Here is a 22,162-nt window from a genome sequence, read left to right on the forward strand (position 1 = left end):
ATATGAGCCTGGCTACTGATAATCTTTTGTTAGTTTTTAACTAACACGGGAACAACAGCATTTAATTCCTCAATGAAAATGATTCAGAGCCTGTTTGTTTCCAACAAGGCATCTTAAAAGTTGTAATAGAAAGAGGTGTTCCAACATTCACTACCTTGCAAAAGCTGGGTTATGTTCATGCTTTGATATAACTGAATGCATTAGAATTTGAAAACCATGGCAGAATTTTGTCAATTTAAAAGCAGTCATCTTCTATCATCCTAAGCAGTCATCTTCTATCATCCTTTGAATGCTTGTATATATACATATACATATATATACACATACATATATAAATATATATATACACACATATACATATATATATATATATATATATAGGTTTAATTAGTGCTGTTATTGTAAAATTATAAGATGTGACTTATTGGGCTTGTCTTTAGGGATAAAAATTTCCTTAAAATAAAAGGTGTCAGATGGTTTGAGAAAAATATCTACAGTAATTTCACGACCATAAGGCGCATCGGACTATAAGGCGCACCGCCCAGGAGTCAGCAAATTTCGCAACTTTGTAGATCATATAAGGTGCACTGGACTATAAGGCACACATTTTTTTTGCCGCGAAGATCCGTGCCACGTGCAACAAAGTAACAAATTAGTAACGGAATCCTACGATTGTGGAGTTTACTGGCATATGCTCAATTTGCAAACATTTTTCACAGATTGGTGTAGCTTTTAAACGCAGCCCCAAGTGTCCTCCCCGTGCACAGGGCCCGGCACTCCCGCCTGCCCCTGGCTGGCGAGGTGGGGCTCAGGGCAGCCGGGGTTCAGGGCGGCCAAGGCTCACACCTCAGGGTTGCTGCGGTTCAGGGCGGCTCGGGACCGTCCACGGCTTGGGGCGGCGCGGCACTGCCCGCTCCCTCTTCTCCCTGTGCGGCCACCGGGGGCTGGGACTGGGGGCTGGACGGTGCTGCCCAGCCCACGCGGCCCCCACTGGCCGGGGACTGCCCGCTCCTTCTCTCCCTGTGCGACCGTCGCTGGCTGGGGGCTGGTCACTCCTGCCCCCCCCTCACAGCTCAGCACTCCTGTGGCACTGCCCCTGCTCACGGCTCAGCTCATGGCTCACACTTTTTTTTTGCAGCGAGGAGCTGCGTCGCGTGCAAAAAAGTAACGAATTACTGGCAGTTTGCAAACATTTTCCACAGACTGGCACAGCCTTTAAACGCAGTCCCAGGTGTCCTCCCTGTGCCACGGGCCCCGCACTTCTGCCCGCCCCCAGCACCAGTTGGCGCGGCTCGCAGCTCCTGGCTACCACCGTGCAGTCGTGGGTCCCAGCTTCCCCTGCCCAGCAGCCGCAGCTGCCGGGGGCCCAGGCACTCCTGTCCCGTGCTGGCTGGTGCAGCTCAGCCTCTTCTTCCCCCTGTGCCCAGGCTGGGGCCGGTGGCAGCTCCCTCCTTCCCCACGCGGCTCCTGCCAGCTGCGACCGCCCGCTCCCGCCCCCCTCGCAACTCGGCGCTCCCGCGGCACTGCCTCCCCATTGCAGCTCACATTTCTGGTTTGGCACATTTCGCAACTTTATACATTATCTAAGGCGCACCGGATTATAAGGCGCACTTCCGGGTTCGGGGGAAAATTTTAGTCAAAAGGGTGTGCCTTTTAGTCATGAAATTACTGTAACTTTTGTTTGCCTCCAATGGTACTGTGGGTCAGCACAAGCAAGAAACATACAGAAGAAGTAATGTTCATGCTGCTGTTGGCCAGAATCAACAATATTGCTTCCAGCTTTGAGACCTAGAACATTATTTCCATATTCTTCTTTAGACAAAAGACAACTGTGGTTCAATAACCCTCACTAATAAAGAATTCCTTTATTTTTTTTGCACAGCAGCCAGTAGTATGAGAAAAGGCCATAAAAGGGTTATTTTCATCATAGCAAAATTTTCAAGGTCCAAGACAGCCATAAACTTGCTTTTTGTGATGATCTCCATATTGCATAAAAATATTAGCTTAAAATATAAGTTAAAGGCATTCCAGAAGAAATGATCTCTGTAGTTCATGGATCATTGAAATCTTCAGTGTAGCAAATATTCATGGTACATAAAATACCTCTTCACCAGGATCAGATGCAAGCTTTAAGGAAGGAAGTTATAAATTTAAAGAGAAGTAAAGGACTTAGGTAAGAAGTAGAATTTTTGGTGAGATTCCACTACAATACAATGCATCTAGGGAGAATTTGCCACACACCACATGAATTGCCAGAAAGGCCCAAAGCATCTTCAAGTCCTTCTGCCTTCCTATACCTGGCAGTTTCATAGAGCCCTCTAAATCTTTATCTTTCTTACACCAATACCTGTTCAAGATTTGCATGTCTCCAACACATGGCAACAGATTTATGTTTTATTCCCTTTGGAGTGCTGTGAGACAGGTCAGCTGTAAGGAAAACAGGACACTCTGCCCTCTGCAGAGCTGAGTGTAATCCATGGTGCACATCTTATCCCCTGGGGATTAGGGTGCCTCAGGACAGCTCTCAAGGAAGAAGCTAGAGGACTGAGAAGCAAATAAGGTGTTCTTGAGAGGAAAAGGCAATAGTGGGGGTGACTGGAGTTTAATGATGTTTTCCAAAATCATTACCCCAGGTATTTCTCATCTACAGCTTCTCAAGGCTCATTTGATATAAGGAGGAAGAGAATCAAACCAACCCTAAGGTAGACATAACATGATATGATCTGCCTCTGTATTTAATACAAGTCACAGCAAACATCACCAAGGGATGCAAATTCTAGTAACTTTCCAGCCTTAAAAGCCTCTAATGTCTGCTTTTAGCTGCAGTGCTGAAAAAAGCCATTACAATGACAGAGTGACTTGAAGAGCAGTTCCTTACAATGTCAGTGACAGCCCAGTAAGTCCTATTTATTCTGCCTTCTCCCCAGAGTTATCTATGCAGCCATGCAGTGAGCCACTCAGGGAAATGGATTGGATTTTAAAGTCTGGAGTTTTTTTACTTTTTTGTTTTTGAGGCGAGGAAAGCAGACTGGACGTTTAGACTGGATGAGAAGATAGGAAAAAAATTTAGGGAAGAACAAAGAGCTAGCAGGCTGGGTGAGAGGGCAGCTGCTGGTTTAAGATTTCCACGCATGTCAATGCCACATGAGAGATCAGCATTGCTGGCTGGAATACCTAGTAGCTCCTCTAACAGATTCATTTTTTCTTCAGAGTTTAGAAAAAAAATTTTTAATCTAGATTTTTATAGCACTTTAAAATCTCCAAATGAATGGTTAAACTGCCTTATATTAGCATTATATATACAGGACACAAAGAATGAGAGGAACAGTCTGTTTTGATTAACAACTAATTTGATATTTCTTGGACCAAAAGCATTGATCTGTAGCAAACATTGCTGCATTTATAATTCATAAGCACAGGGAGTGCCAAGTCCCACTAGGAGGACAGAGGTAAGATTAATTATGTGCCTTTGCTGTAAGTTTCCATATGGCACCATATTTTGTTTAGGTTGTTTTCTGGTAAGTTTATGCTTTACTCTCAATTTTCTTAGTTTGCAGTGTACACTCCTGCCATACTTGTGTATTTCATCGTAACCCTTTTTAACCTATTTGTGTTCCTGACCATCACCTCAAATGTATCTAATCCTTAGTTTTCTCTTTGGCATCTATTTCCCAAGCAATTTGCAGTTTTTATTTTCAAATAGAAATGACCCTCCTTAGAATAGCTTCAGCTGGCTGAGTTTTGGCTAAAGACTGCCTCTGCCTGAACACTGCCCTGCAAACATTTGCCAGCACATGGAAGGAAGCATCACCTCCCTGGCAGCAAGGATGCCTAAGACAGACCATGAAAGGCTTTCTGAAATTTGTTCAGCCTTTGTTCTCTTGTTTTTTTAAAAATGCAGCAAGTAACAAAAGAGAACTGGTTGCTTTGTTTTATCAAAACACTTCTGAACTCTAGTCAGTTTGCAAATACACATAACAGCTACTGCCATCCAGCAGCTCTAGCTTACCCCCAGGACCTTGTGCCTTTGGCAGGAGCAGCCCTGCAGGAGCTCCCACAGTGAACAGGGGGCTGGAGGGGGTGAGCAGCGATGCCTTGTGTCATGGCTACACTTCAGCCTCAGGGATCTCCCTCCAGAAGATTTGTTGCCAGGATCTAGCAAGTTCCCAGCTTCAAGCACCAAGATCACTTCCAGCAGCAAGTTGTCCCTTGTAGGCAATGGTTAGCTGGGAAATCAAAGGTGGTTCCCTTTGGCAGTTTCTTGGCACTAGTGAAAAGAGGGTATTTCTTGCACTGTATGTTTTTCATACATATGTTATAATATATTTATATATAATTTATATATTCCATAGCAATAAAGACTCAGAACTGAGAAACGTGAGCTGTAACTGGATCAAAATAGTTGAACTCAGTGGTCTTAGAGGTCTTTTTCACTCAAAACAGTTCTATGATTAAAAAAACCCTCAAGCTGCATTTTGAACTTGATTTATTATCTTTTTTTTGTTAAGTCTTTTTTGAACAAGAAATGGAAACAGGACTGAAAAAAAAAATCTATATATTGGTTTAAAGTTATGGTTCAGTGAAGAATGTTGTGGTATGACAGATAATTTTGCCTTTTCCTTGCCCTTTGCCCTGCCTCTTTAAGCCAACCACAAGTTAATTCAACAAGCTGAGATGTACTGATCTGCTTATTAAATCATTATAAGCCCATGTTGAAACAATTTCAGCCACAGCTGAAGCTGAATCAAGGGTTCACAAATAAATTTTGCAGGCTGCTATAGAAACATGTCATTGTCTACTTTTTGAAACCTCCCTAAATTTTGCAAGCTACAGTGGAAACATATTCTTGTCTTCTTAGCAAGCCCACAGAAAATGGAAATTGGGCCACCGATAGAGACTAGATACCATACACAAAGGTTGGGTCATCTCATATTGCCTAATTATGTATCCAAGGGACAGATCCAGAGGAGTCACAGATGTCTAAAACTGGCCTTTGTTATCCAAACTCAGAGTGGCAGTGCTGGAGACATCTGGTCAACTCCAATTCATCCTGGAAGAATCCCAGCCTACGAAAAAGCAATGTCAGAATTTCCTTGGCTGACTGAAGTTCTGCATCTTTACATGAGTAGCAGCAGCACCATTTTGGTTGTGCTGAACAGGTGCTGGAGAACACCCACCATCCTCGAGTAGAGACGGACATCTTCCATGCCCTGTGAGCAGCTGGGTTGGGAAGTCCTGCTGGCATGAGTTGCAGGGCAGCCTTCCACATTAAACGTAATGAGATGTTGATTTCTTTAAAACCTGACAGAGTACTTCAGGTCCTTCATTGAACTGGACCCTGAGTGACCATTCTCCTCATTGCACTTGCTCTCCACTTTCTCAGCCATGTGCATATGCCAGACTGGTAAACTGCCTATAAGATTGCTCTCTAACACAATTCAGACAGAACTAGCTTCAGTAGCTTAAAAATATAAATAGGCCTTTGCTATTAAAGCCTGACACACTTCATCTGAAAAAGGATTGATTGGGAGTGAAGGTACAAGCAAACAAACCATCTGTCGAGAGACGGCAGAGACATGGCAGGGACACAGAAGCAGACAGAAGTCTCTGTTTACACCAAAAGCAAGGCAGAAGCTTTTGATGGCTCTTTGTTGCAAAACTAGGGCCACATATACCTCTTCCCCTGGGAATGTGTGACAGACTGGGGACAAATCAATGCCATCTAATCTGACACCTTTATGGAGAAATGTCTATATCTGAAATGGCATCTCTATAAACAAAGGAGAAAATAAGACATTTCTAAGACACAGATGATATAATTTTATATGCCACCATCTGCTTCATCCCAATTCTCTCTCTGTCTCTCACCATCCCTTTACTCTGCTTAGCAGGGTAGCCAGAGTTTCACATTTTCCCTGCTTGCATACCGGTCACAATATTGACCAGGGAAAGAACATTAAATACATCCTGAAACAGCTTCCTTTTATCTGCGGCCCATCAGAAAGGTCCAAGTATTTATTGATAGCTTACACCTATCCCATCTCACTATTCTTGAAATCCTACATCCCTTCACCCTCCACAGTTTTTTGTCTTGCTGGATTCTGCCTCTTCAGCACCTACTGATGTATAGTGAGAGCCAGCTGTATTTTCAACAGTAACTCACAACCTGGTTTTCATCTTTCAAGGGTGTCTGTTATCACCCCCTTTCCAGATTATGCCCTCCACCCTCCCTTTATATTGCCTATCTTGCAAAGTGTATTGATGAAATTGCAAGTAAGTGTCGTGCCTTTGCCTGTTAGGGTCAACATATATATTCAGGATCTCTGGTAAATGAGAAATGACAGGAGAGATCAGATGAGTTTGAAGACCCAGGCAATGCCAGGATGTTTCTAAAATGGCTTGAAAAAAATGCATGTGTGCACATATATATACCAAGGGCTTGATATATTGCTGTCCCTATTTTGGTTCACTCTTCAACCTGCTAATTAATTTTAAGAGTCCATTAGGTAACTCACAAAGCCCAAAAAGAGCCTGATTTTCCTGTCACCTGATACACTTGTCTCAAGATCTGCTCTGCTCCACAAATCCTCCCCACCCCAGTCCCAGTGGAGGCACTCACATGCTCAGCAACTCTGCAATATTTTTACCCCAACAAGAACCCTACATCCTGTCAATCCTGCATCACCCAGCTCGTATCCACAGCTCTTGGGGCTTTGCATTCTCTGCCCCACAGGTGGTGAAGGGAGAAGAGGGCAACCACAGTGTCACAGCCAGCTGCTCCTCCTCGCATGCTGAGGAAAGCATCTAAGAGGTATTTTCAGCTCCTCTCCTTCTTCCCAAGTGAGGTGATGAAGGGGAAGAGAAGTAGTGAGGACCAAAAATGACAGGACAGGGAAGAAGATTTTTTGGGTTTCCAGTGGGTTTCTGTTCTCCCTCCTCAAGGCAAAGCTTGGGGAACAGCACTTCCTCCCCCACCTGAGCCAGCCAAGGAAGAGGGCAGTGAAGTGGAAAGCTGTGGAAAGGGCCTTTCCTGCGAAGGAGAAAAAAGTGTTTGATACTAAGTGATCCTCAGAGCTATTTGAACATTTTGTCTTCTCCTCCAGTGAGCACTGGCACCCTGTCGTCTTGGATCTGGCAGGAAAGGCACCTTTTACAGAAATAACAGTGAAATGTTAGGAAAAGCTGAGGTCTTCACTGAGGCAATGGTGTGTGGCTTGTATGTACTCAGCAAGTACAGCTTTCTTGTGGCAATGGATGGGGGGATGTAGTCCTCCCTGGAAACTTTTCAGAGCCAGCCTTCCAGATGAGCTCCATCCCACGGGAGCAGGGCACTGACTTAGTGGGATGATGCTAGGGTCTTGAGCATCAGTCCTTTGCCACAGAAAACACCTCCACACAGTTGTCCCGAGCTTGTGCAGCTCACAGATGGCACTTTGAGTATCACAGAGGCCATGGTTGCCATTAGGGCAGTCACTAAAATAAAGGCTCCCTTTTCCCCTTGCCCTTATGCTCCATCAACTGTACACTCCCTCCCTGAGCTACATATTCCCAGAGGCTCACAGCTCCCTGGTGCTGGCAGATTTTGATCTGGCTCTTCCAGTTTTGTTGCATTCCCATCAGAAGCACAATAATCGCAGCAGGTGCTGTAGCACGATCTGTCATATGGGTTGGTAAATTGTGGATTGTCACATCCTGCTGGGCAGAGGCTGCATCTGTCAGTCATGGGGTAGAGAAAGCCACTCTGGGTCTCACCACTTCTCTGCAATTCCTTTGCATACAGCATTCATCTTCTTTGGGCCATATCGTGGTGGCTACATTTAAGCAAAACTCCGTCTGAAGCTGATGGGAGTTTTCCCTGAAGAAAGCGTGATTTTTCCATAACTTTCCACCCGTTTCAAAAACATTTGTCTAGCCCAGGCTGAACCAGACTGGTCAGGTTAGGGAAACCATGACTCTTTATGTCCCTGTAAAGAACATTCCTGCATACCTTCTTATCCCAGAAAAAAAGGTTCTTCCTTCACCCCTGGGGGCATGGGACTAATCTTATGAAACTAACAGAGAAAAAGAAGGGTTGTCTTTCTCTCTCTCTCTTTTTTTTTTCTTCCAAATAAAGAAGAATGGACTTGTTAGCAATCATGGGATGACCTGGACAGAACACAAGCACCCCAAGCATGTCATCATCATTGCCTCACAGTTGCAGAACGTGATCAGATTAGGGCTGTACTGGCTGCTGGGATAGAAGACAGGATTAGGAGATACAAGAAGGTTTCCAGGCAATTTTCTTGGAGAAAAACTCAGCGTGACTGCAGCATGCTCATTTGCCAGAAAAGATCAGCTCTGCAGGTGTCATCCCACAGGAATCAGGTAGGAAATGTAGGTCCTTCACCAAAAGGATGAAGGTAAAAATTGCCTCCTTAATCAGAGTGAAACATGCATTGAAAATGGCTGGAGATGCATTACCACAATTTCCTCATCCCAGGGAAGGACATGACATCTCAAAAATAGCTCCAGTATGTGCAGGCTGCATCTGTACAATGTGGTGGTGGTGGTTCTCCACGGTGTAGCCAGACAGGAATGGCTGCTGGATTTCAAGGGTGGTGAACAGAGAGTGCAAACGACTCTGTGGCAATCTGTTACCACAGTAAACATAATTCCTCCTCACCCTACCCAGCACATATAACCACTTTGCTCCTTCCAGCTCAGGGTGAGAGAGGGGGCCAAGACTGCAATTTGAGGGAGGGGTTTCTGTGTTCCTGATGATGAATCTACCAGAACATGTCTTAACACATTTTGCTAAGAGTCACACAGAGCCCATCTGCATTTTCTGCAGAGGAGCTTGTTTCACAGCCTCCAGGAATCCAACAGTGCCTCAAAGACCCTCCGCCAGAGGAGCTCCAGGTCTCCAAAGCAGTCCCTACACGACATGCTGGCATGGCTTCTTCCCCGCCTCCCTCACAGCTCCTGATTCACTTGCTCACAAGCAGATTCATGTTTTCCTGCTATTTTTACACACAACAGTCATCCTGGTTGTGTGCTGGGGTGCCTGATGCACACTAACCTGACCTGACATCCTTCCTCACATACGTGCACATTTGACTAGACCTTGGGTCAACACAGGCAAAATCACTCAGGCTGGTGTTGTGAGTGTCAGGCATGCATTCATCTGTGGAGACCTCTATTAGGATAAGCTCATGTGTGTATTCGCAAGCCATTATGTGATGTTCTGTTATGTCTGGATGAACAAGACATTCAAATTAACTTAAATGAATTTATCCATATGGCACTGCAAACCCGAGTCACATGAAGGAAACAATGCATAGAAATATCACATCCAAATTTTTCAGTGGTGACCCCTGGTGCTGGGTGCCCAGCATTCAAGTTTTTCCTCACATGTTTGATATGTCATTGTTTCCCTATTCTGTTTGCATTGAGGACTTTGCTATTTACTGTATTTTGAATATAAAACTCCAATTAATGTCAGTAGAACTTCTGCTTGCAGATAAGGGAGGAATATTAAATAGATCTGCAGTGCAGAGAGAGAGGATATTTTAGTTCCTTTCATGCATTCGAGTTAGAAAATAACACTGTACTTGGTTGGTGCCTTAAACTCCCAGAGATTTCAAAGTACTCTGCTCAGCACACAGGCAGAAAACTTCCCACCACTGAAGGGAGGTTCCTCCTGGTGTGGGAATCACTGGCTAAGCCTGATATGGGAAAGAAAAGCTAGCACACTACAGGTGAGCTAGAGTAGAAATACAGAAGGTGTTCCACGCCTGGGTTAAACAAGCAGGGCTGCTCAGCAGAGATGCAACGGGGGGCTGACCTGAGGGCACAGGAGCAGAGTACAACAGTCCATCTCAGTTAGAGGGCTGTAGAGATGATCCAACATTTTTTGCCTTTATGGGTAATAAGCATGGAAGCATTTATCAAATGTCTTTTTCTTTCCATCTCCAGTGTCCCTCACTGGATATATCAGGGAGTAATTCAGATGATTTTCAAGTGATGAAATTGAAATTGCATTGGACTTCTATACGGCTAGAAGATAAACATACATTTCCAAACCCCCTTAATGTTGACCTCTGCATTAGTGCAATTTATTTGAACTGGAGACTGTCTGGAGCAGTTGGGATGTGCTTTTAAACAATATCGTCTAAAGACTGCCTTCACCTTGGCCTTACAAAGCAACCTCTGTGTGCTTAGTTGCATGTACCATAATGAGTAGTCAGATCTGGTTTTGTCTTCAAACCTCATTTCAGGAAGTAATCTGGGGCTTTTCGTGCCTGCTCCCCCACACAGCGGACATTCTTACCCTCCTTTGAGAAGCAGAAAAATCAGAGGAAAGCAACATTTTGGTGATAAGCATATAAGCAGGAACACTGCTATAAAACTTGCAACAAAGACTTTAAGAAGCCAGTGTCATAGCAATTAGATTCACAGCATCTAATTAATTATAATTCCAGCAGCACTGAGGGAGAGAGAACTTGTCCCACACGGCCAGCATCTCTTCGCACCTCTCCAAACATTTTTTTGCTGGTGCAGTTTGACAGGTTACAGAAAGACACCCTGAATACGGCCAAAACCACTCCTTTAGAAAGTTAAGACAAATATTTACAAGTGTGTTGCTTTAGTTGTCTACAAATATCCTTTTATCCATCTAAGCATCTGGCTTTAGTACTGTCATTGAACGTGGATCGGCCATGAAAGTTCAAGAGCCTGGGAAACGGCACTTCCTGGGCACGGGAAAGCAGCCGCGGCGGTGCAGGAGGAGACGTGCAGAAAGCGGTGTTCAGTGCCCGAGCCCTTCTCCCTGACACTCCAACTCCTCCAGCAGCCTGATGGGGCCAGGCGGGGTCTGCCCACCTGCTCCTGGGGCCCAGCGAGGCAGGTAATAGGGCAAAGAGCCGGAGAAGAGGGTGAGTCACCTGCTACGGCAGGGAAGGAGAAGCGGCTGAAAGCACTGCAATGCCACAGCAGCTCCCCGGGTCTCTGGGCTGGTAACCTGCCTTCCCCTTTCGGGCTACCTTAGCATAATTCTGCAACTGGCGGTTTCTTTGCAGCTACAACCTAGGGAGAAGCTCAATCAAACTACAAAAGAGAAAGAAACAAAAGAGCAAGTGCAAAGCAAATGGGAGGGGCTTAGGAGCAGTGCAAGCGCTCAGCATCTCACTCCGTCAGACAAGAGAGGGGAGCAAGAGAGGAGGAATCGAGTCGCAAGGAGTTGGGACACTTCTGCACAAAACATGTTACCCAGATGAATTAAAGAAACATCAGCTGGTTTCTACTTCTCAGAAATTCTTTGTGTTTAGCAACTTTGTCAGGATCAGGGTTTAATTTATCAGATCCTTGAGCAGTAGGAAAATGCTTTGAAAATCATGAAAGGTTTTTCTTTGTTTGATTTTTAATTTAATTTAATTTTAATAAATGGTAGGTTCTTTCAGTTTGCCTGCTGGTTTCTTAGCCTTTAGGGCCTATTTAATTTGCATATTCATGTTGTCTTATGCAATGGTTCAAGCCTTTTAAAATTATCTTTTTTAACAAAAGCTCAGATTTTCCCAGAATCAAATTCCAAGTAATGGCAAAATGCCAAGGATTGTCATGGTAGTGATAAATTAGCAAGCTAAATTTAGTAAGAATTTTCTGATAAAGGGCAAATAATTAACAGACTGATTACAGCAATCCTTTTTATATGCTGTTGACCAAAATGCCATTGTATGTTCTTTTTGTGTGCCCTAAGTGTGACCTGAATATATTGACATATGCACAGATCCCTAGTATTCTGGAATTTGGGAGTTAATCATATGCTGAAGTAGAGTTACAATAATCTGGTGAACTTGTCATATGGCCATTTCCTTTAAGTTACTTTATTTCTGTTTCTATTTATTTTTAATTTAATTTGTTCTCTCCTTGAGAACCCCATTATAAGGTATCAGATTGGAGCCCTTGTACGGGGAATATTGTGTGAACTCAGCCTGCGTGTCTTACAGACCTCTGGGAAATATCTTCTGATAAGCAAGAAATCATTCTTCAGTGGTTTGTATTTTTGTTTTATTTTTCAGCTGAAAATCTTTTTTACCCCACAAAGCAAAGTAAATCTTTTCTAGAGGACACGATGCTGAAGAAGTCAGCCAGTTCCAGAATTTTGTGGTGTCTTAAAGGCAACCATGGGTACAGCCCATTGATTTGGGGAGCAGACAGAGAGCTAGGAAGGAGTAGGGGACTAATGTTGTGTGACATGATACTCACTGACCCTAATTATCAACTTCAAAGCAGCTCAGTAGTGGAGTTATTGCCTCCCAGCAGACAGATGCTTCTGACTTAGCCCTGACCACAGCCCCAGTTGATGTCAGCATCACTTTCACAGACTGCAAGTGGAACAAAAATAATGTCAGGGAGCAGGGAAGGAAAGACAGTGGGAGAAAGGCCAGTGGAGCCACCAGCATTAGTGGGAGGATGGCCAGAACTGGAGGGAAAACTGGACCACATTGAAATCCTTTGGGTAAGGGAGGGGAAACTCCCTCCTTCACTGCCCTAGGCATGAGGGAGGGCTGGCAAAACCCAAAAGAAAGGACGCACAGGAGACCGGGAATATGACACAAATTTTTAGAGTAGTGCCTGGGGGTTAGCAGTGAACAGGACCAAATGTCACATCAGAAAGTGTGACAGACTAAAACTGGGCTGGCATTAAAGGAGGCAGCCGAGTTACACAGTCTGTTTGTAAATCAAGTGAGATGAATAAGCTTGTGCTGGAGGGGGAAAGAAGATTTAAATAATTTGTGGTAGGATGAAAGCTTTTCCTCACAGAAGTTCAGGACATAAAGGAAAAATACAGTCTAGTGCTAAGAGACACTGGGAAAGGAACTGTCCTTCCGAGCTGCAGTCCAACAGGGAGTCTTCAACATCAGTGCAAAGAAACTTTCTCTGGTGGGTTTTCTTTTTGTTTGTTTATTTGTTTAAAAAGAGGGAAAATTTTAAGCACTTTGTTCTTCACTGATGTCTTCCAATATCACACAGGAAGGCTCGAAGATTCTAATCCGGGGATATTGTAGATCAAAGTGGTGCTGCAGCTGCTACATCATATGAGATATGGCTCCTGTAGCGGGACTCTGGTTTTCCCTTTTCAGACAAATTTCCATCAATAAAAAAAAGCAGATCAAGAAAAAAAAAAATGAAGGAAAGTGCTGTTATTAAAATAAAAACTTCCTCTTTGAACTCACATGCCAAGAGACATCCAGCAATCAGCATGGGAGAGTGAAACCTCCCCTCACCTTTAGAGACATAGAAGCAGCGCCATTTCTTCACATTTGGTACTTGCATTCCATCCCTCCAGCTTTGAGACCTACCTGCATAATCATTTTACAGCTCTACCAATATGCATAACATCAAAGAGGATTTTGGGGCTCTGAGAATGTGACTGTAGGAAATATCCTATGCTTTGTGCCACTCTCTGGATGCCTCTTTGGGCCACTGAGCTGTTGGAAACATCATTGCAAACAGCTGTATCAATCAAATGATGGTGAATACCCAGTAACTCGGACATCCCTCCATCTTCCCTCTTTCACTGCAGCTAGTTTAATTCTGATGTTGCTAGGATATATCATCTTAGAGAACATAAACCCTACAAAGCTCTCACCGACAAGAGGATTAGAAGTCTGTCTACGAGTGGATTATGTATATGAAAGAAGAATAAAATCAAATATAAAGTATTTCATTTCTGGCTAAAATTATATAATTCTGTGGATGCAGAGATGAAATGGTCAGGGTGGCTTTATCTGTTGTGCACCCCCAAACAATAATGCTCTCTCCAACTGTTCTCTCAAGACACACTGCAGAAAGGCAGTGGTGGTTTAGGAATTACCACAAACTTCTCTGTCATCTGATTAAATGTAGACAAATCCAAAGTAAATGTAAGTACTCACTGCTTGACCTAGGTAACCTTATTTCCCATTTATTCAGTGTCAAGATTAACGTATTTTTAGAGAACGAGTCATTCCACTCTGACATGGGGTGGAAATTGTGCCATTGGAGAACCAGGCCAGAGAGGTCCAACTCCCTTTGCTGGGAGCTCCACCAGCCCTTCCCAGTCTGGCAAGGGTGGGGCAATGCAGTAGCTGTGCTTGCTCATGAGTCCCTACCTAGCTGCATCAGCAGAGAAAATACAGACAGTCTGCCATACATATATACACATACACATGTAGAGACATACACTTATGTACACATATATAAACCCCCAAAAAACATAGAACCTCTGGGTATATATGTCTATATATGTGTGTATGTGTATAAACTGCTCCTATGTTGTTTTATTAATCAGATTCAGGTATCTCAAATTTTATGATAATTTCTCTAATATGCTATTAGAGAAAACCTGCCTATATCCATCAGGCCTTTTGCCTCTTTATCAATACCATCTAACTGCTCAAACATTTAATTTTTTGCATTTCAGCAGTCAGTCTTGGACTTGACATCTTCATCTGGACCAATGTGACACAAGTAACCAGGATCCTGGGGGTAGAGATAATTTTCTTCACAGTGACTGGTATGGGGCTGTGTTTTGGATTTGTGAAGAACACAGGGTTAATAATAGAGAGATGTTTTTGTTATTGCTGAGCAGGGGTTACACAGAGCCAAGGCCTTGTCTACTTTTTTTATTGCCACGCTGTCAAGGAGGCTCAGGGTGCATGGGAGGAGACACAGCCAGGACAGGTGACCCAAACTGACCAAAGGGAGATTCCAGATCATAAGGCATCATGCTCAGTATATAACATGAGGGAAGAAGGAGGATTTGGAGTGATGATGTTTGTCTTCCCAAGTACCCATTACACACGATGGGGTCCTGCTCTCCTGGAGATGGCTGAACACTTGCCCCTGCAGGGGAGTAGTAAACTAATTCGTTGCTTTGTTTCACTTTTGTATGCAGCTTTTGCTTTCCCCATTAAATGGTCTTTATCTCAGCCCATGAGTTGTCCTGCTTTTACCCTTCTGATTCTCTCCCTGATTCCACTGGTGAGGGAGTGCGCGAGCAGCTGTGTGGGGCTCAGCTGCTGGCTGGGGTTAAACCACAACCAAGTCACTGCTCAGCGAAGTGTAAATGCATGTGTACAGATATGGTCATACCAAAACGAATAGGATTAAATTAATGGATTGCCACACTGGCTGAATAAAACCATCTTACTTAGTTCATGAAAGAGTCAAATAAATTGTTTGTAAACCTAACAGGAGTACTGTGCACATCCCAGTCATGTGTTTAGCCTGGTCTTAACTCCAAGTTTTCCTTCACAGCAAAACTCTCCTCTCTGTGGCACCCCTAACCTTTGGGGGCAAAGTCAGAAACCTTAGTAAACCTTAGTGGAAGAGACCTGACAGTATGTTACAGATATTTGTACCTAAATACTACACATGCTTGTGTCTAAAGCACGATTCACTGGTACTTAGCAAACCTCAGACAGAGGGATTAAATAACTGGAAACCCATCAGATTTGGTGACTGATCTGTACTTGTTTCTCTACTGAGCTGTAGTTGTTTCTCTAGTGTGCATTTTAGTGTCTGCACCAAAACTATGTGCTGTTCGATCTTGACCTTTTACCTAGACTTTGATCTCGATCTTTTCCACTTACTGTCTTGACTGTGATCTCTTTGGGAATTCCAGATGATATGGAATTTGCCTGATACGCACCTCTTTATGTGACCTATGTGCCCTATCATTTGCTACCACACTGATTGCCATATGCTTGGGCATGGATACCCTTCCATAATACCACGCATTTGTTCCCTATGAATATTCAGGATATTTCAGTATCTGAGATCCCAGGTGGCATTTTCTTTTTAGCCTGTGCACAAAAAAAAAACCCAGAACAAACAAACAAAAACCAACATAACAAAATCAACAGCAGCAACAAAAAACACAAACCAAATTATTGACAATGAATTCTACTTCTTGTTTTCTTCTGAGCTTTGGTCTTATTTCCTAATTCAAGTTCTCAAACTCATTAATGTGACACCTCTGTAAACTTACTGGTCATGCAACTCTCCACCTCCCTGCTCTTGCCCTGCACAGTTACACCACAGATCTCATTAATACTTGCAGCATTAAATACTGTGAGAACCTCACATAGTTTGGGTCCTTTCCTTCACCATTTCCACAGAGCAAGCCCCCTCTCTTTAACAGGTCCCCAGTTCAGTTCTTCCTGAGGACTAGGCCTTCAGGCCATCATAGGGAGACACTGGAATTGTGACAAGTTGCAGCAAAGACCAGTATGTTTTTGGCAAACCTGAACACTAGTTGAGCTGGCCAAGCCAGAAAAACCTGGTGTGCTTCCTCACACCTAGTCCAAGCACACTCTTTATGTGCATCAGGCTTAGCAGCAAGCACTCACATGCAAAGGAAGGCTCATATCAAGGTATCTGCAAATCCTAGTTATCCTTGGCAGGCAATGCCAGGATGCTTGCTAGAAAGACCATGTCTTTCCCATCGCCATGTGACAGGCTACCAGACACCAATAGGAGCAGCTAAGATGAAGAATTCCCTCGTTCATGTTAAGGGTTTGCCAAAGTTCAAGCTTTCTCCATCAGGACCAAGCTGAAAATCAGCAGAAATCTGTGCCTGAGTGCTACCAAGGTCTTTCTTGGGAACAAGAATAGTCTGAAGTGAGTCTGTCCCCAGGGAAGATGGTTTTCCAAGATTTGCCGGAGAGTCATTTCCTATCAGAGTAACTGGAGTTTTAAGCCAGGACTGAACAGAAGACTGCTTATGAATTCCTGACACAAAATGTTCTCTTTCAGATAGGCTAGGTGGAGATGTCTTTCAATATCTGAGAGGCTTCACTGTGGTTAGGACAAGCGAAAAATTGTCTGACATGTTACTGCACAAACTGGCTTGAGGGTTGCTTGTTGTCATTCACATAGCTCTGCTCAGCAAATCAGACTCATTTCAGTCTCATTAGCAGATGTCCTTGAGGTGTTTGAGGCTGGTGCCTGAAGACAAAGAAAGAGGTCTGCAGATCAAAGTACACCTTTGATCATCCAGGACATTATTTTTATGAGCTGGGCTAAACCACCACAAATTCCACAGATTCAAGCATAATGAAAAGGCCAGAGAGCAATAGGTGGTATAACTTGACACTCAATTTCTAAATTCAGAGGTGGCTTTCTCAACTTGGTGGCTGCTGGGCAGCGTGATTTACAGCTTTGCCTGCAGGGGGTAACTCTACTGCTAATAGGAAGCGAGCTATTTGTTAAACAGAAGAGCTGGGTGTCCCTGTCCCTCAGTTTTGCTTCCCACATTGTGGCTTTTGTTGCCAGCATTATGTTTCAAATCATTACTTCAAAGCTTTATATGAAGATCTGTGTCTGTTTGAAGACCTGTGAATCCAATACTGGGACAAGAACAATGTTTTGTGTTGGAGAGCAATGGGAACCCAACTTTGCCCTGTATATGAAGTCCATGACACATACAAGATAAGGGAGTTTGTGTGGATTGCTGTGGCTGGAAACAGGCCATCAGGGAGATTGTATAAAGGCAACTTTTCTTTGTCTTTCCAAGGCTGTTTCACATTTCAGACGATATAATATGTGTGCACCATTTTATTTGAGCAACCTCGTTGAATGAGCAGAACAGAATATACATAAGGGAGTCACATACTACTGAAAGAATAGGCCTGAATGTTGGGGTGGAACACACATTTTTACAAACTGCTTTCCTTTTGCCCTAAAATGATACTGGTTTTCATCAGAGGAAATGCTTACAAAGTTCAGCTGTATAGGGTGTGAAATAACTGCTGTCACCCTCCAATGCTTTTAGCAGTTATAAATATCTCTCATTAGACAGACATACATACATCTAGACACACATCCTTATGAACTGTTTGTGACATAATACTGTTGCTGAGCTGACTTAGTCTTTGTCAAGTGCTTTTTCTTGTGGATGTTGCCCATCTCTCATGGGGTCAGGAGCCCAAAGAGCTTAGCTGGCAACAAGTATGACCTGTGCTGGATAGAAAACCTATGCTTTGTGTTCAGACATATATTAGCAAGATATCACTGAACTTTAGTGGAGTGTATTACTGCAGAAGCTTCAAAATATTTCACCAGTGCACTCCAAGATCATCGAGTGACGAGATCTGTCAGCACACAGAGATATAAAAGTTTTGTTCTGACTACTCACTGGGTTCTGTAAGTACCCATATTCAGCGTTCTGACTGTGTATATTTTTAAATCACCCTGACAGATGCAAAGACTGGAGGCCCAGCCTTCAGCTATGTCTTAGCAACTGTAGATCAGTAAAAAGTATCTGAGTAGTTGCCAAGACAGTTGTGTTTGCAGTGTGACTGCTGCTTTGAGTGACAGGGCTATAGAGGTATGATCTGCCACAGTTCTTCCACTTCAAGACAAGTTGATAAATTTGGCAGAAATCCAGCAATGGCAAACATGGCTTGGAAAGGGTGGGAACCGCTGACCCAGTTTTATGTTTGTCCAGATCATTACCCACAGGAAAAATTCATGCTGAAAACAAGCTCTCTCCCTTTTTTTTTTTTTTGAAGATTACATTACTCTGGAAAACAATTTAAAAAAAAGTTGAGTGGAATGTGATTTTTTTCCTGACACTCTCATTGTTTTCCTTCTTCCTGCACTGCTAAATCATGTTGCGAGTCTTATCATGCTTTGGCTTTGTCAGGCTGGTCACATGTCAACATCAAGGCAAAGTCATACTGAAAACTCCACAGCCCTTGCCTCTAGACAGACCTGTGCTTGCAGCAATGCCAACAACCCACAGACTCTACCAAAATATCTGCAGTAGTTACTTCCTGCCCCTGCAGTCCCAAGTATATTTCCTAAGTCAGGAATATCTTGCAAATATTCTCCTATGAAACATAGAATTGTCTTTCAAGTAGCAAAGTAGAAGTAATTGGTACTGCAAACCTTCCTTCCTGTCCACAAATAAAGAAAAAAAAAAAGAAGGATGTTTTGGTTGTTACCACAAAGCCAATAAACGTGCTTCAGGGGTCATTAACTTCAAATCTGTTCTCTTGAAAAAAAGATTAAGTGCAGCACTGTACCTTATCCTGAATCGCCTGCCAAGCTTTGTTTAGAAATAGCATTTTACTGGCAACGTTTTCTTTCTCCCCTGTGAGAAAAACATGCTCACCCAGGGCAGAAGCTGACTGCATGCAGCACCTGGCTGCATAACAAGTGCCACCCTAGACTGCTTAAGAGCCTCACTTCTCTTTTTATTTAAGAGTCTGGTCCAGCAGCGATAAGGGAGTTTATTCGCTGTGGCTCAGGGAGCAGCACAGCACAGGAGGTGAGCAAGCATTCCTGCCAGCCACTTTGAGGTCCCACAGCAGCATCCGGTGGCTTTGGGTCACCCACATCCTGCCAAAGTGGTTCAACCAACTCCTGCTGCAACCTCCTTTCATGCTTTTGATGAGAAACTGCTATGAAATTAAGCAAAGAGCAGGAATTAGGAGATTTTGGGGTCGGGAGTCAGGAGAGGGGAAGAAAGCCAAGGTGGGCAAGATACCTGGGTGTCCATTTGGGGCAGGGCTCACTGGCAGAGTGGATGAGTGCAGGCCTTTCATGGCACAGGTGGTCACCTCTTGTAAGCGAGTCATGACTGCTATGGGATATTTTATGGGGGAATTTTCCTTTTAATTGTGGATGTATCTTTTAAGCATTCATTTCAAATACCTCCAGTAGCCAATCAATTTAGTGAGCTCGAGGGCACCATTTACTTTGTTGTTATTGACAACAACATGATTTAAGACATTTTTATGTCTCAAAATCAGATAATACAATTCTCCCCAGAAAGACTGAAATTACTTCAGTTTGAAGCCTTACATAATTCAATTTTTAACAGATTCACTTGTGAAAAATATTCAGCATTCTCCCTGCAGCTGAAGTAGGAATGGCATCATGAGTTCTAAGGGGTTTAAGATCACGAAAGAAGGAGGATTTAGCCTATTTCTTAATAAAAGGCTCCTGAAACGTGTTAAAGCTGCTGTGCTGAGAACCTCAGTATATAAGAAGTCTTATGAAAAGATATTGTATCAAGCTTTCTATGAGATTGAAGTCACTCAGGAGAACTTACAGTGTCCTGAAAGTCACTATTTTTTTCAGAGAAATCATCTTAGTCAGATGGAGACTAAAACTAAAATGTCAAGTCAGGTATTTGGGTATGTGACAAAAACCTTTTTTTTTGTTCACTAAGAAGTGTTTTAGATAAAAACAGCACTTATTACTGAGGAACAACCAATTCTGTCTTGTGACTTACCTCTCATGAATGCATGATGTAGTTAATTTCAGCTCATGCATCATTAGGTCATTCAATTTTAATGTTATCATATTTTAAAAAGTCTTGTAACACATTGTGAAAGAAATGTTAAAGTTTTGATAATACTCCCTTGTCAACTGCATCTAAGTGATCATTTAAGAATTTTAAAGTGCAAGTGGAAAATCATTATCTAACACCAAAAGAGATAAAGAAGGAATTTTGGTTGATTTTTTTTTTTAAGAGCTAGAAAAGATATTTTTAATTCCTTTTAATGCAACTTTATGAGTTAACCAAAATCAGAAGATATACCCAGATATTTTCATATGTCTAAAGTTAGCAAAAGTGAGATCTCTCCTGCAATTAAAAAACTCTTGTAACTGAGAAAATATCTGTAAGTGTTACTAAACTGCTTTTAAAATCAAATTGCTTTGCTGTATATGAGAGGTTTGATCAGCTAGAAGAAAATATCTTCTTTTTTTCTGCTAGAGAGGCAACTTCCAAAGTTAACATCTTGCATTATCCAAAGCTATTGATGACACTGTGAAAGTTCAAATCACTCGAACTTAGTTAACTTATTACATTTCAGATATTCTTTGTATAGTTTTAGCACCATCTTGAAAAGAGTAAAAACCATGATTGGTTACTCCCCTTTCATATCTGTGCAATAATGAACTACAGTGAAAACCATTAGCCATTTTTAGTTGAAAGCATAGATTAAAAAATTAAGACGTATTCAACCACATCTCCAACATTTTCTCAGTTGGAAAAGAACAAAGAACTTGAGGACAACACAGAAAACTTTCAACCTACCAAAATGTATCATATAAGCTCCTGGCTAATCTTGGGAGCAAAATTATTTAAGTTACAGTCAAGACAGAATGGTCTGCATATGTAACTACGGGTAATACTGGTGTAGCAGCAGAAGCAACAAACCAAATAATTCTGTTAGCAACAAACCAAATAATTTGAAAATTTCATCTATTAATAATTCCTCGTGTGATCAGCTCTTCTTGCTCTTAGTCTTCCTTCTGGTAAAAGACACTTTATCTTCTCTATATAGTATGCATATTGGAGCAATACCATGTACTGTGCCTAATTTAGCTCAATATTTATCCCCTAACAACTGTGTAGGATAAATTACCTTTAGATAATATAAGGAAGTGTATGGAAGGTAATCTTAGATGTTCTTTCAAGTAAGCTAAAGCTCCAGCTGGACTCAATGATCTTAGAGGTTTTTTCCCAACCTTAATGATTCTATGATTGATTCTATCATTCCTTGAAATGCATTTAAACCTGATATTTTTACATTTCTACATTGCTTAAAATTGTTCCACTATGAAGACTGGAAAGAAACAGGACCCTTTGATTTTACAAACAATTTTTTAACATGAACAAAAGTTAGAGTGAAAATGCACAGAGCTACAACAAGAGAGTTTGGGGGGAAATGAAGCAGCGTCCAGCAGAGATAACTCTAGGTAATTCATTCAAAAGTCCTTCTGGAGGAAGGAATCTGTTCAGTTCTTTGTTCCTTTCTCCAAGGAGCTTACCTATCCAGGCCATGCTTTTCCTTCTGCAAACAATAGAATTGTGGGCATATCCACTTCAGTTTTTTGGAGGGTTTTCCAATCTCAGTTCACCTATAAAATCCTTACCTAAGCTTTAACCCGAACTCAGAGGGAAGCACTTGCTTTTCCATGCTGAGGTTATCAAGGAGCTTTGCTCTTCCAAAGACTACTTTAGTATCACAGAGTACCTGGTACAGCACACTCAGTCTCCCACTGCTGAAGCTGGATAATTATTTTCAGGAGCCCTGCTGAGACCCCAGACATCTCCAGGCCATGTTATAAAAACGTATTTGACACCATGGCTTAAAGACTAACCCTGCATGCTGTGTTC

This window comes from Catharus ustulatus, chromosome 2 (genome assembly GCF_009819885.2).
Source record: "Catharus ustulatus isolate bCatUst1 chromosome 2, bCatUst1.pri.v2, whole genome shotgun sequence".
In the NCBI taxonomy this organism is placed as follows: domain Eukaryota; kingdom Metazoa; phylum Chordata; class Aves; order Passeriformes; family Turdidae; genus Catharus; species Catharus ustulatus.